Source organism: Capra hircus, chromosome 18 (genome assembly GCF_001704415.2).
Source record: "Capra hircus breed San Clemente chromosome 18, ASM170441v1, whole genome shotgun sequence".
NCBI lineage: Eukaryota > Metazoa > Chordata > Mammalia > Artiodactyla > Bovidae > Capra > Capra hircus.
In genome coordinates, this window is record NC_030825.1 from 61,633,094 (window position 1) to 61,645,357 (window position 12,264).

Genomic DNA, 12,264 nt, shown 5'->3' on the forward strand with positions numbered 1-12,264 from the left:
AATGGTTTTAAGACCGAAGGAGGTGCAAAACGCAGCGTTTCCGAGCTCCAAAAGCAGGAGCCAGCTTCAATGCAGACTTTAAACCAAAAGGGAGGTGCCCCTTCGCCGCTCACGGAGGCGTCTGAATTTGCTGGGGTTGGTGGGGCGGGCGCGGGTATTCAGAGTCAGCAGAGACCCTCAGACCCGGGGTACCGAAGGAAGCCGAATGAGAGTGGCATGTGTGACTAAGAAAGAGAGAAACTCACGCGGCGCTGCTGAGACAGCTGCACCGCCGGCTCTCCGCTTGCGGATGTAGGAAGCTGCGCGGGCCGGCAGGGAAACGGCAGGGGCGGCCTGGGAGACAAGCTGTCAGGGTGCGGATCAAGGAAGGAAGCTCAGTCTGCAATGCGCCATGGGAAGGTGAGGCCGGCGGGGCCTCGGGACGCGGCGGGCAGGGCAGAACAATGCAATAGTGTAATCTCTGAGGAAGCTGACTGCAGGAGATTAAAAGGCCTCTGCTTCCTGGAAGGGAAGTTAAAAAGCAAGGCATCACATTGACAACTGCCGGGGTCCAGCCCCCGCAGGATCCAGGGGAACCTGAAGGAAAAACGGCGTTGACGGATGATTTAGAAAGAGATAAGGAAAGAATATTGTGGATAAGAAAATAGAGGAAAGAAAGAGGCTGATATTCCTTGGTTTACATAGAAAGCCAATAAAACTTCGAGACAAGAAGCTTGCCCTGTTCACGGAGGCCACAGGTGCCTTCCAGTCTCCCGAGGGAGTGAAGACGCAGAACATCTTCCCCTTCAGGTCTTAGAAACCCCGGCAGATAAGTGAAGGCAGGGAGCCTCTATGCTCCAAGCGATCAGCCTGAAAAAGAGGGAGGGAGGGAGGAAGGGAGGGAAAATGATTGACACGAGGAGACCAAGCTGCTTCAGTAAACGAGGCCCACTGTTTTTATTTTCAAAAGGGTCTTTTATACCTTTACTTGTACATAGAGGGAAATGAAAGATGCAAAGTCATACAGAGTCAGCCCAAACATTACATCTGTTTTGTCTTTATCAAAACCAGGATTTTTTCCTGCAAATCTTTCCCATAGACAATGTTGTGTACATTATCTTCTGGCCTTGGAGGCCTGTGAACATTTTATGACCCTCTGGATAAAGGCTGTTCAACCGGAAAACTTATTTTCCCTCAAAGTGTTTTTTCTTATATTTCTAATCTATGTCAGCCTCAGAAAGTATTAAACAAGTTACATTTCTCACGGAGCAAAGGTGCAGTGAGTTACAAGAAAACCAATTAGCTCAAAAGTCTGATGTGGTTAATTTCAAGGCTACACTTGTTTTTCTTACTTTCCAACTATGTTAACTAATGCACTCCCAGGTGCACAGTGGATAAGAGATATGGGAACTTAGCAACAAGCATTGACCCAATAATGAAATCCTATACCAGCACTACTATAATAATTCTTTAAAAGGCTCTATGTTTTAGGCTTCCCATGCCTCTCACAGTTGGGAGGCTGTAAATAACCACATGTGTAGCTGCAAGAGTCTGGATATACCTGCCAAGCAAGCTAGAATGCTAACAGAGGGGTTTTGATTTGAAATATTCCTCTCATGTCCAAGAGACTTATTAGCTATAGCCCTAAGTTAATTTTCTCCAGAGAAAGGTGGTCAGGAATAGCCTCCTGTTAATGTCAGAGGAGTTGGTGAAAGTCATGAAATAGTAAAACAGACAGATTCTAATTTTGGTGTAGATGCTCAAGAAAGCCTAGGGAGCCTGTTGAGTTCTAAAGCCTTGCTTAACAGTTCTCTTGCACATGACCTTGTCATGGGTGGGATCTCCCATGGTGGCTCCCGGCAGACAACAAAGGTCTTTATACTCAAAATAATGTAATGTTAGTTGCTCAGTCGTGACCGGCTCTTTGGGACCCCATGGAGTTGGACTCCTCTGTCCGCCAGGCTCCTCTGTCCCGGGAATTCTCCAGGCAAGAATACTGGAAGTGAAATCGCTCAGTCGTGTCTGACTCTTTGCGACCCCACGGACTGTAGCTCCTCCGTCCATGGGAATTTCCAGGCAAGATTACTGGAGTGGGTTGCCATTTCCTTCTCCAGGGGAACTTCCCGACCCAGGAATTGAACCCGCGTCTCCCACATTGTAGGCAGACGCTTTACCGTCTGAGCCACAAGGGAAGAAAGAATACTGGAGTGGGTGGCTATTTCCTTCTCCAGGGGATCTTCCTCACCCACAGATCAAACCATGTCTCCTCTAACGTGGGCACATTCTTTACTATCTGAGCCACCAGGGAAGTCCAGATATAATGTAAGTGCTATGGAAATAGTTGAGATGAGTGGCAAATTCAAGTTGTGTTTTTTGGAATATCATGGAATTTTTTTTCCCAAATATTTTCTATGCTTCAATTGAATTCACGGATATGCAGATACAAAGGGTCGACTGTATTTTCTTCTCTCCAAATATCAAATTCCTAAAATATGTAATATCATATACATTTTCAAATTAAATTCACGGGTTTTCTGATTTTGCTTTAACCTGTCACGTAACATACTGCCATTGACTCTGGATGTGGCATCTAACCAAAAACACCTGCATATGGTAACCCTCTGTATGAGAGGTGTAAATAGGTAAGGAGACATTTTTGTGGATTATCTTTAAAACATGATAAATGGCATTATCACACTACTCATGATTTAAATATTATGTATACATTGCAGATCATCTCAACAATTATGTAAGGGGAACAGTAGAAAATAAAAATTTTATCATGTTCTTATGCAGTGCTTAAGCAACTGAATGTTTTATCTGAAGAGCCTATGATATAAAAATTAGAATCAAAGTTTTGCTTTTTGAATGCTGGTCCATAAAGAAGGCTGAACATAGACGAATTCATTCCTTTGGATTGTGGTGCTGGAGCAGATTCCTGTACAGCAAGACGAGTCCCTTTAGACCATCAGTCTGTTGGGGCTGCTTTGAGGAGGGCAGGAGGAACTCCATCTTGAGGCCTGTCAGCCATCTTAAGACAGCAGGTGAACTGGGCCTCGACTTTGCCCAAGAATGAGGAAACTATCTTTAAAGTAAAACCAGGTCTCCTTGGAGACCTCCCTCCCCACAGATAGCAAAGATTGGAGTTAAGGTCAGGCTGCTCAGGTTAGATTAACAATGAAGATATCCCCCATGAATTATAATTACTGTTCCCCTTTAACCTTAATTGTTAGTTCTCCCTACAGCTACATGTCGTAAAACTAAATCATATACATCAAAAAAAGTTCCGAACATGTAAACAGTCACTTAGTGAGGGTATGAAACCGAGTCTCTCGAAAATGTCAGGGTCCTTGTTCGGAACCGATTCCCCTTGGACCTGCTGTACTCCGCTGTCTTGAGTGTCCTCCGAGGTGTGCTTTGAGACATTGGATTCTCATTTTTCCATAACAAATCCTACAGGAAATCAACCTTGAATATTCACTGGAAGGACTGATGCTGAAGCTTGAATACTTTGACTACCTGTTGTGAAGAGCCAACTCACTGGAAAAGACCCTGATGCTGGGAAAGATGGAAGGCAGGCAGAAAAGAGGATGAGATGGTTGGATGTCAGCACGGACTAGATGGACAGGAGTTTGAGCAAGTTCTGGAGATGGTGAAGGGCAGGGAACCCTGCCTGCAGGCATAGCGTTGCCAAGAGTCCAACAGGACTGAGCGACTTAACGACAACCCACTCCAGAATTCTTGCCTGGGAAATCCCATGGACGCAGGAGCCTGGCAGGCTACAGTCCCTGGGGATCTCAAAGAGATCTGACTGAGCACTGCGACCATTTTATATTTCTCTTTGATTCTAATGCTCATACAAGTAGCCAGCATCACTGAAACTAATCTCCTAAAATGAAGAGTCTTTGCAGTCAATTTACTACCATGCTCATATAAATCAAAAGAGCACAGTAATACTCTTCCCTACCACTCGAGAAAGAACTTCAGCTCCAGCACCAGTCCCTAAGCTGAAATTCTAAACTAGTTCCCGAACACGGGATTTGATCCTCATAAAATTATCAAGTGCCACATCATAATTAAAATGACTTTTTCCTTATAAAATACTATGTATTTCGTGCACTGTATGTGTTACCTCAATATTTTACATCCAAAGGAAATCAGAACCTGGGCCTCTCACAGCAACGACTTAATTTACTTGGGCTGGAAGAAGGGGTCAAGGAATAGCGAGGTGCAAAGTGACAGGAGACCACGGATAGGGAGGAGAGGGGATGCCACAGGCGCAGCTTAACAACAAAAATGAACAAACAAAAAAGGACCTCAGGTTTCCAGTGGTCGGCCGCACCCACCAAGTCTCCATTTGCGGAATTGGCTGTAGAATCGCTTGCGACGAAGCAGAGACTGGAGACTCCTCAGCCATTGGTATCAGAAGAATGCCACAGCGAGGGGCGGGGCGTAAGGCACACTCCTGCCCCTGGGTGAGTGAGGGGCGCAGGATGGGACACATGCCTGCGCCTGGGCATGTGAGGGGCGGAGGCGAGCAGGGCCAGGCAGGGCCGAGGGGAGCAGAGGGGGGCCGATCAGGAACAAACTTGTCAGGGTTTACAAGTATATGAAGGTTTTTCCCGTCTTGTGTTGCATCATTGATTGCTCATAACTTTAACAGTTTTAAGTAAAAACTTAAAATTCTGTGGGATAATTGCGTTGGAAAGAAAGGTTTCCTCTTAACAGGATTCCTGCTGATGAGGCTGAAGCAGTTCAGTATGGGAACTGAAACCTGGTGTGGTGGCCGGGCTGGGGGTGGGTAGGGGTGGGTGGGGGTTGATGTGCGGTGGTGGCTGGACCCAGAAATATTCCTGCAATTAGAATTAATTTAAGTAGTTTAAGTAAATAAGAACTGGCTTTGTGCAGGGATGACAAGCTGGAATGTGAAACACACAGCTCTTAGTAACACCTCATAGTAACACCTAGAAGGAGAAAAATACCTTGACATTCCACTTCTTCAGAGATCAAGCTTATTACTCACTGCAGCAGCCCAACGACAATGCACCGAGGGGAATGCAGGCTGGAGCAAAACAGGTACCATTCTGAGCTTCCGACATAGTAGCCTTGGTAAATCAGGAACAGCCTCTTGGGCCCATCGTCCTCCTCAGGAAGTCCAGGTAAGTTTAGGGGAGTCTCTCCTGGTTTTCAGATCTCCCAGTTATGGGGTGATGACCCCAAATTTTATTTGGCAGGGTATTAACAGTTAAAAGACACAGGAGGATCCTGGTTGAAAGTTACTGGGATTTGCTCAGTTGAAAGCCACTCACTGACACTTCCCTGGTGGTCCAGTGATACAGAATCCACCTGCCAATGCATGGGACACAGGTTTGATCCCTGGTCTGGGAGGATACCACATGCCTTGGAGCAACAGAGCCCGAGCAACACAAGTACTGAGCCTGTGCTCCAAAGCGTGTGCTCTGCAACAAGAGGAGCTACAGCAGTGAGAAGCCAGCACAGCAATTAGAGTAGTTCCTGCTTGCTGCACCCAGAGAAAGCCCACGTGCGGCAAAAAAGGCTCAGCACAGCCAAAAGAAAAAAGACACTGAGGGATCTGGACTGACCAAAATAGGAGATTCAGAATGCCAGTCTCCAACCAACCAGCCACGTTTATGTATTTTATGTACAGAATGTATAGCCCCTGCTTGCCGCAAGGAGAGAAAAGCCAGGAGCACAGTGAAGACCCAGAACAGCCAAAAATAAAATTTAAAGTTATTAAACAAGAAAGAAAAAATTTCCTATAATGAGAACTGCATCCTTCTTTATAGAAACTGTTTGTGTTCCATGCTTATGATGACATAGCTTCAAATACTTTTGAGAAAAACTTGTTTACATCACAATATATAATACATAAGTGAATACTTCCTCAATGTAAGGGAATGTCAACAATTACTAGATGATCATTTGACGGTAATCAGGCAGTTTTAATTTTTCTTCTCTCTTTGCTTTGCTGTTTCCAAAAGCTCTGTCAGATATGGACAACAAAGCAGACTACAAAACATCTTGAGAAGACATTCCAATTTATTTTCACCAAAATTATCACCAACTGTGCACTATTTATAAATATTTCTGTGTGTATTAATTGACTGAACTCAAGTCCTAAAAGAACTTTCTTCATGTTTATAGGGCAGCAACTATGTTCCCTGTCATTGTCTTATGTGCATTTCCACATTGCAAGAGTGTCAAAATAACCCACCGACTTATGTATCAGTTAGTGTAAGGCAGAAAAAAAATGTAAATTAAACTTTAAATCTCGGTCACAACATGTGGACAGAGAAAATAATGCTAAGGAAAAACTTGAAAAAAGAAATAGGGCAGCATGATCTGAGAGAATCGCATTGAAACATATATATTCAGTTCAGTTCAGTTGCTCAGTCGTGTCCGCCTCCTTGCAACCCCATGAATCGCAGCACACCAGGCCTACCATATGTAAAATAGATAGCCAGTGGGAGTTTGATGTATGACTGAGCATCCAGAGCCACTGCACAGTGACAACTTGGAGGGATAGGGTGGGGAAGGAGGGAGGAGACACATGAATGCCTATGGCCTATTCATGCTGAGGAATGGCAAAACCCATCACAGTATTAAAAAAAAAAAAAAAACTCAAGAAAAAGGAAATTCTACTAGAGCTGACAATGAACTATGGAGCATATTTATTAATTCTATAATGTTACATCAACATTTTAATATGCTTTGGAAAACTAGACTTCTATTTAGTATTTATTAATATCAAATATTTCTAAACATTACTGTTAGGCTAGTATAAAAATATCTTAGGTAATAGATAGTAAATAGTAACTTTTCTGTTTAGTAAAACAGATAAATAGTAACTTACTACCATCTTCAACAGCCAGATAGAATAATGGAACATATCTGTACAGCAGGAAAAGGAATATAACAAATTCATAGCAGGAGTAAACATTCAGTGTTTTGTTAAACAGTCTCACTGTGGTTTCTCCGATGTTTGACTACTGATACCTCTAGACTTTAAAAACAACCGCTTCCTATGCTGCCTGTCTGGGCAGGCTGAGAAAGTCCCATCAGATGGGAAGTCTATAGTGCTCCTACTAGAAAGCTGCATCAGTTAACAAACATGCTCATAACATATCATCTGTCCCAGTATCCAAACCAAACTTTGGGTTTGGTTCCATCTTGTGCGTTCAGTGACTTCAAAGTAACAAGAACAAAAAAGTTGGGATGGAATCTATGAAATTTCGAGTTTATCAAACAGACAAAAAAAAAATGCCACCATGTAGTGTGCATTCTCAATGATTTCCGGACTTCCCTGGCGACTCAGGGATAAGGAATCGGCCTGCCAATGCAGGAGACCAGGGGTCAATGCCTGGTCCAGGAAATCCCCAATTGCTGTGGAGCCATTAGCCCCTGAGCCACAACTCTTCAGCCAATAATATATAAATAATCAAAAACAAATTGCTTACGAATTCTCCAAGGTCAAAAAGAGATACCACTTTTAACCTTAGTTCCTGAAGTTTATTTCCTAATAGTTTACATGTTTATTTTTCTATTTTCACTTCATGTAAATCAGGTGCATCAGTTCAGTTCAGTTCAGTCGCTCAGTCGTGTCCGACTCTTTGCGACCCCACGAATCGCAGCATGCCAGGCCTCCCTGTCCATCACTGACTCCCGGAGTTCACTCAGACTCAGGTCCATCAAGTCCGTGATGCCATCCAACCATCTCATCCTCTGTCGTCCCCTTCCCCTCCTGCCCCCAATCCCTCCCAGCATCACAGTCTTTTCCAATGACTCAACTCTTCACATGAGGCGGCCAAAGTACTGGAGTTTCAGCTTTAGCATCATTCCTTCCAAAGAAACCCCAGGGCAGATCTCCTTCAGAATGGACTGGTTGGATCTCCTTGCAATCCAAGTGACTCTCAAGACTCTTCTCCAACACCACATTTCAAAAGCATCAATTCTTAGGCGCTCAGTCTTCTTCACAGTCCTAATCTCAAATAGATCCATGACTACTGGAAAAACCATACCCTTGACGAGATGGACCTTAGTTGGCAAAGTAGTATCTCTGCTTTTCAATATGCTAACTAGGTTGGTCGTTAACTTTCCTTCCAAAGAGTAAGCGTCTTTTAATTTCATGGCTGCAGTCACCACCTGCAGTGATTTTGGATCCCAGAAAAATAAAGTCTGATACTGTTTCCACTATTTCCGCATCTATTTTCCATGAAGTGATGGGACCGCATGCCATGATCTTCATTTTCTGAATGTTGAGCTTTAAGCCAACTTTTTCACTTTCCTCTTTCACTTTCATCAAGAGGCTTTTTAGTTTCTCTTCACTTTCTGCCATAAGGGTGGTGTCATCTGCATATCTGAGGTTTTTGATATTTCTCCTGGCAATTTGATTCCAGCTTGTGTTTCTTCCAGTCCAGCGTTTCTCATGATGTACTCTGCATAGAAGTTAAATAAGCAGGGTGACAATATACAGCCTTGACGTACTCCTTTTCCTATTTGGAACCAGTCTGTTGTTCCATGTCGTTCTAACTGTTGCTTCCTGACCTGTATATAGGTTTCTCAAGAGGTAGGTCAAGTGGTCTGGTATTCCCATCTCTCTTGGAATTTTCCAGAGTTTATTGTGATCCACACAGTCAAAGGCTTTGGCATAGTCAATAAAGCAGAAATAGATGTTTTTCTGGAACTCTCTTGCTTTTTTGGATGATCCAGCGGATATTGGCAGTTTGATCTCTGGTTCCTCTGCCTTTTCTAAAACCAGCTTGAACATCTGGAAGTTCACGGTTCACATATTGCTGAAGCCTGGCTTGGAGAATTTTGAGCATATGACAGTAATCCAGCCTATACTCCAACCAGTAATGCTGAAGAAGCTGAATGGTTTTATGAAGACCTACAAGACCTTTTAGAATCAACACCCCAAAAAGATGTACTTTTCATTATAGGGGACTGGAATGCAAAAGTAGGAAGTCAAGAAAAACCTGGAGTAACAGGCAAATTTGGCCTTGGAAAATGAAATGAAGCAGGGCAAAGGCTAATAGAGTTTTGCCAAGACAATGCACTGGTCATAGCAAACACCCTCTTCCAACAACACAAGAGAAGTCTATACATAGACATCACAAGATGGTCAACATCAAAATCAGATTGATTATATTCTTTGCAGCCAAAGATGGAGAAGCTCTATACAGTCAACAAAAATAAGACCGGGAGCTGACTATGGCTCAGATCATGAACCTCTTATTGCCAAATTCAGACTGAAATTGAAGAAAGTAGGGAAAACCACTAGACCATTCAGGTATGACCTAAATCAAATCCCTTATGATTATACAGTAGAAGTGAGAAATAGATTTAAGGGACTAGATCTCATAGATAGAGAGCCTGATGAACTATGGACGGAGGTTCACGACATTGTACAGGAGACAGGGATCAAGACCATCCTCACAGAAAAGAAATGCAAAAACCCAAAATGGCTGTCTGAGGAGGCCTTACAAATAGCTGTGAAAAGAAGAGAGGCGAAAAGCAAAGGAGAAAAGGAAAGATATAAGCATCTGAATGCAGAGTTCCAAAGAATAGCAAGGAGAGATAAGAAAGCCTTCCTCAGCGATCAATGCAAACAAACAGAGGAAAACAACAGAACGGGAAAGACTAGAGATCCCTTCAAGAAAATTAGAGATACCAAGGGATCATTTCATGCAAAGATGGGCTCCATAAAGGACAGAAATGGGCTGGACCTAACAGAAGCAGAAGATATTAAGAAGAGGTGGCAAGAATACACACAAGAACTGTACAAAAAAGATCTTCACGACCAATATAATCACCGTGGTGTGATCACTCACCTAGAGCCAGACATCCTGGAATGTAAGTCAAGCGGGCCTTAGAAAGCATCACTACGAAGAAAGCTAGTGGAGGTGATGGAATTCCAGTTGAGCTGTTTCAAATCCTGAAAGATGATGCCGTGAACGTGCTGCACTCAATATGTCAGCAAGTTTGGAAAACTCAGCAGTGGCCACAGGACTGGAAAACGTCAGTTTTCATTCCAAATCCAAAGAAAGGCAATGCCAAAGAATGCTCAAACTACTGCACAACTGCATTCAACTCACATGCTAGTAAAGTAATGCTCAAAATTCTCCAAGCCAGGCTTCAGCATACGTGAACTTCCAGATGTTCAAGCTGGTTTTAGAAAAGCCAGAGGAACCAGAGATCAAACTTCCAACATCTGCTGGATCATCCAAAAAGCAAGAGAGTTCCAGGAAAACATCTATTTCTACTTTATTGACTATGCCAAAGCCTTTGACTGTGTGGATCACAAGAAACTGTGGAAAATTCTGAAAGTGATGGGAATACCAGACCACCTGACCTGCCTCTTGAGAAATCTGTATGCAGGTCAGGAAGTAACAGTTAGAACTGGACATGGAACAACAGACTGGTTCCAAATACGAAAAGGAGTACATCAAGGCTGTATATTCTCATCTTGCTTATTTAACTTATATGCAGAGTACATTATGAGAAATGCTGGGCTGGAAAAAGCACAAGCTGGAATAAATATTGGCAAGAGAAATATCAATAACCTCAGATATGCAGATGACACCACCCTTATGGCAGAAAGTGAAGAGGAACTAAACAGCCTCTTGATCAAAGTGAAAAAGGAGATTGAAAAAGTTGGCTTAAAGCTCAACATTCAGAAAACAAAGATCATGGCATCTGGTCCCATCACTTCATGGGAAATAGATGGGGAAACAGTGGAAACAGTGGCTGACTTTACTTTTCTGGGATCCAAAATCACTGCAGATGGTGACTGCAGCCATGAAATTAAAAGATGCTTACTCCATTGAGGGAAAATTATGACCGATCTAGGTACCGTATTCAAAAGCACAGACATTACTTTGCCAACAAAGGTCCGTCTAGTCAAGGCTATGATTTTTCCACTGGTCACGTATGGGTGTGAGAGTTGGGCTGTGAAGAAAGCTAAGCACTGAAGAATTGATGCTTTTGAACTGTGGTGTTAGAGAAGACTCTTGAGTCCCTTGGACTGCAAGGATATCCAACCAGTCCATTCTAAAGGAGATCAGTCCTGGGTGTTCATTGGAAAGACTAATGCTAAAACTGAAACTCCAGTACTTTGGCCACCTCATGCAAAGAGTTGACTTATTGGAATAAACCCTGATGCTGGGAGACACTGGGGGCAGGAGGACGAGGGGACAACAGAGGATGAGATGGATAGATGGCATCACTGAGTCAATGGACATGTGTTTAAGTGAACTCCGGGAGTTGGTGATGGACAGGGAGGCCTGGGGTGCTGGGATTCACTGGGTCGTAAGGAGGCGTACGCGACTGAGCAACAGAACTAACTGAACTGACAAGATAGAATGTGAAACACACAACTCTTAAAAAGGGCTACTTCATATAACACTTCCAAGGAGAAAAATGTCTTGACATTCCAGTTATTCGAAGATCAAACTTATTAGTCACTGCAGTGGCCCAGCGGAAGTGCACCCTGAGGGAATGCAGGATTGAGAAAAGCAGGCACCATACTATGCTTTGGACATTCTGGCCTTGGCATTTCAGGACGGGTCTTTTGGATACATCCACGTCTTCAGCAAGTCTAGAGAAGTTTGGTGGAGTCTCTCCTGGTTTCAGATTTCCCAGTTATTGGTTGATGACCCCAATTTTGCTTGGGAGTGTATTAACATACATAGTGCCCAGTTAAAAGACAATGAGTAGCACTTTCCTGGTGGTCCAGTGGTAAATAATCTACCTGCCAATGCATAGGACCCAGGTATGATCCCTGGTCTGAGAGGATGCCACATGCCTCGGAGCAACTAAGCCCGTGCGACACAAGTACTGAGCCTGTGCTCTAAAGCCTGTTCTCTGCAACAACAGTAACTCCAGTAATAAGAAGCCTGTACACAAGTAACTAGAAAGTCACTTCTGCTTGCTGCAACTAGAGAAATCCCATGTACAGTAAAAAAAAAAAAAGGCTCAGTACAGCCAAAAAACCAAAGAGACATTGAGTCTTCTGGACTGACCAAAAGAAGCCTCAAAATGCCAGTCTCCAACCATACCCCAGCCAAGTTTATGTGGAGAATTCATCGTCTGATTGCTGTAAAAAGAGAATGAAGCCAGCAAATGAAGACTTAGCATAGCCAAAAATGAATTTTAAAGATTATTAAAGAGAGAAAAAAACTTTTAATGAGAAATACATACTTCTTTATAAAACTTTCTGTTCCATGCTTAGGATGACAAAGCTTCAAATACTTCTATGAGAAAAAG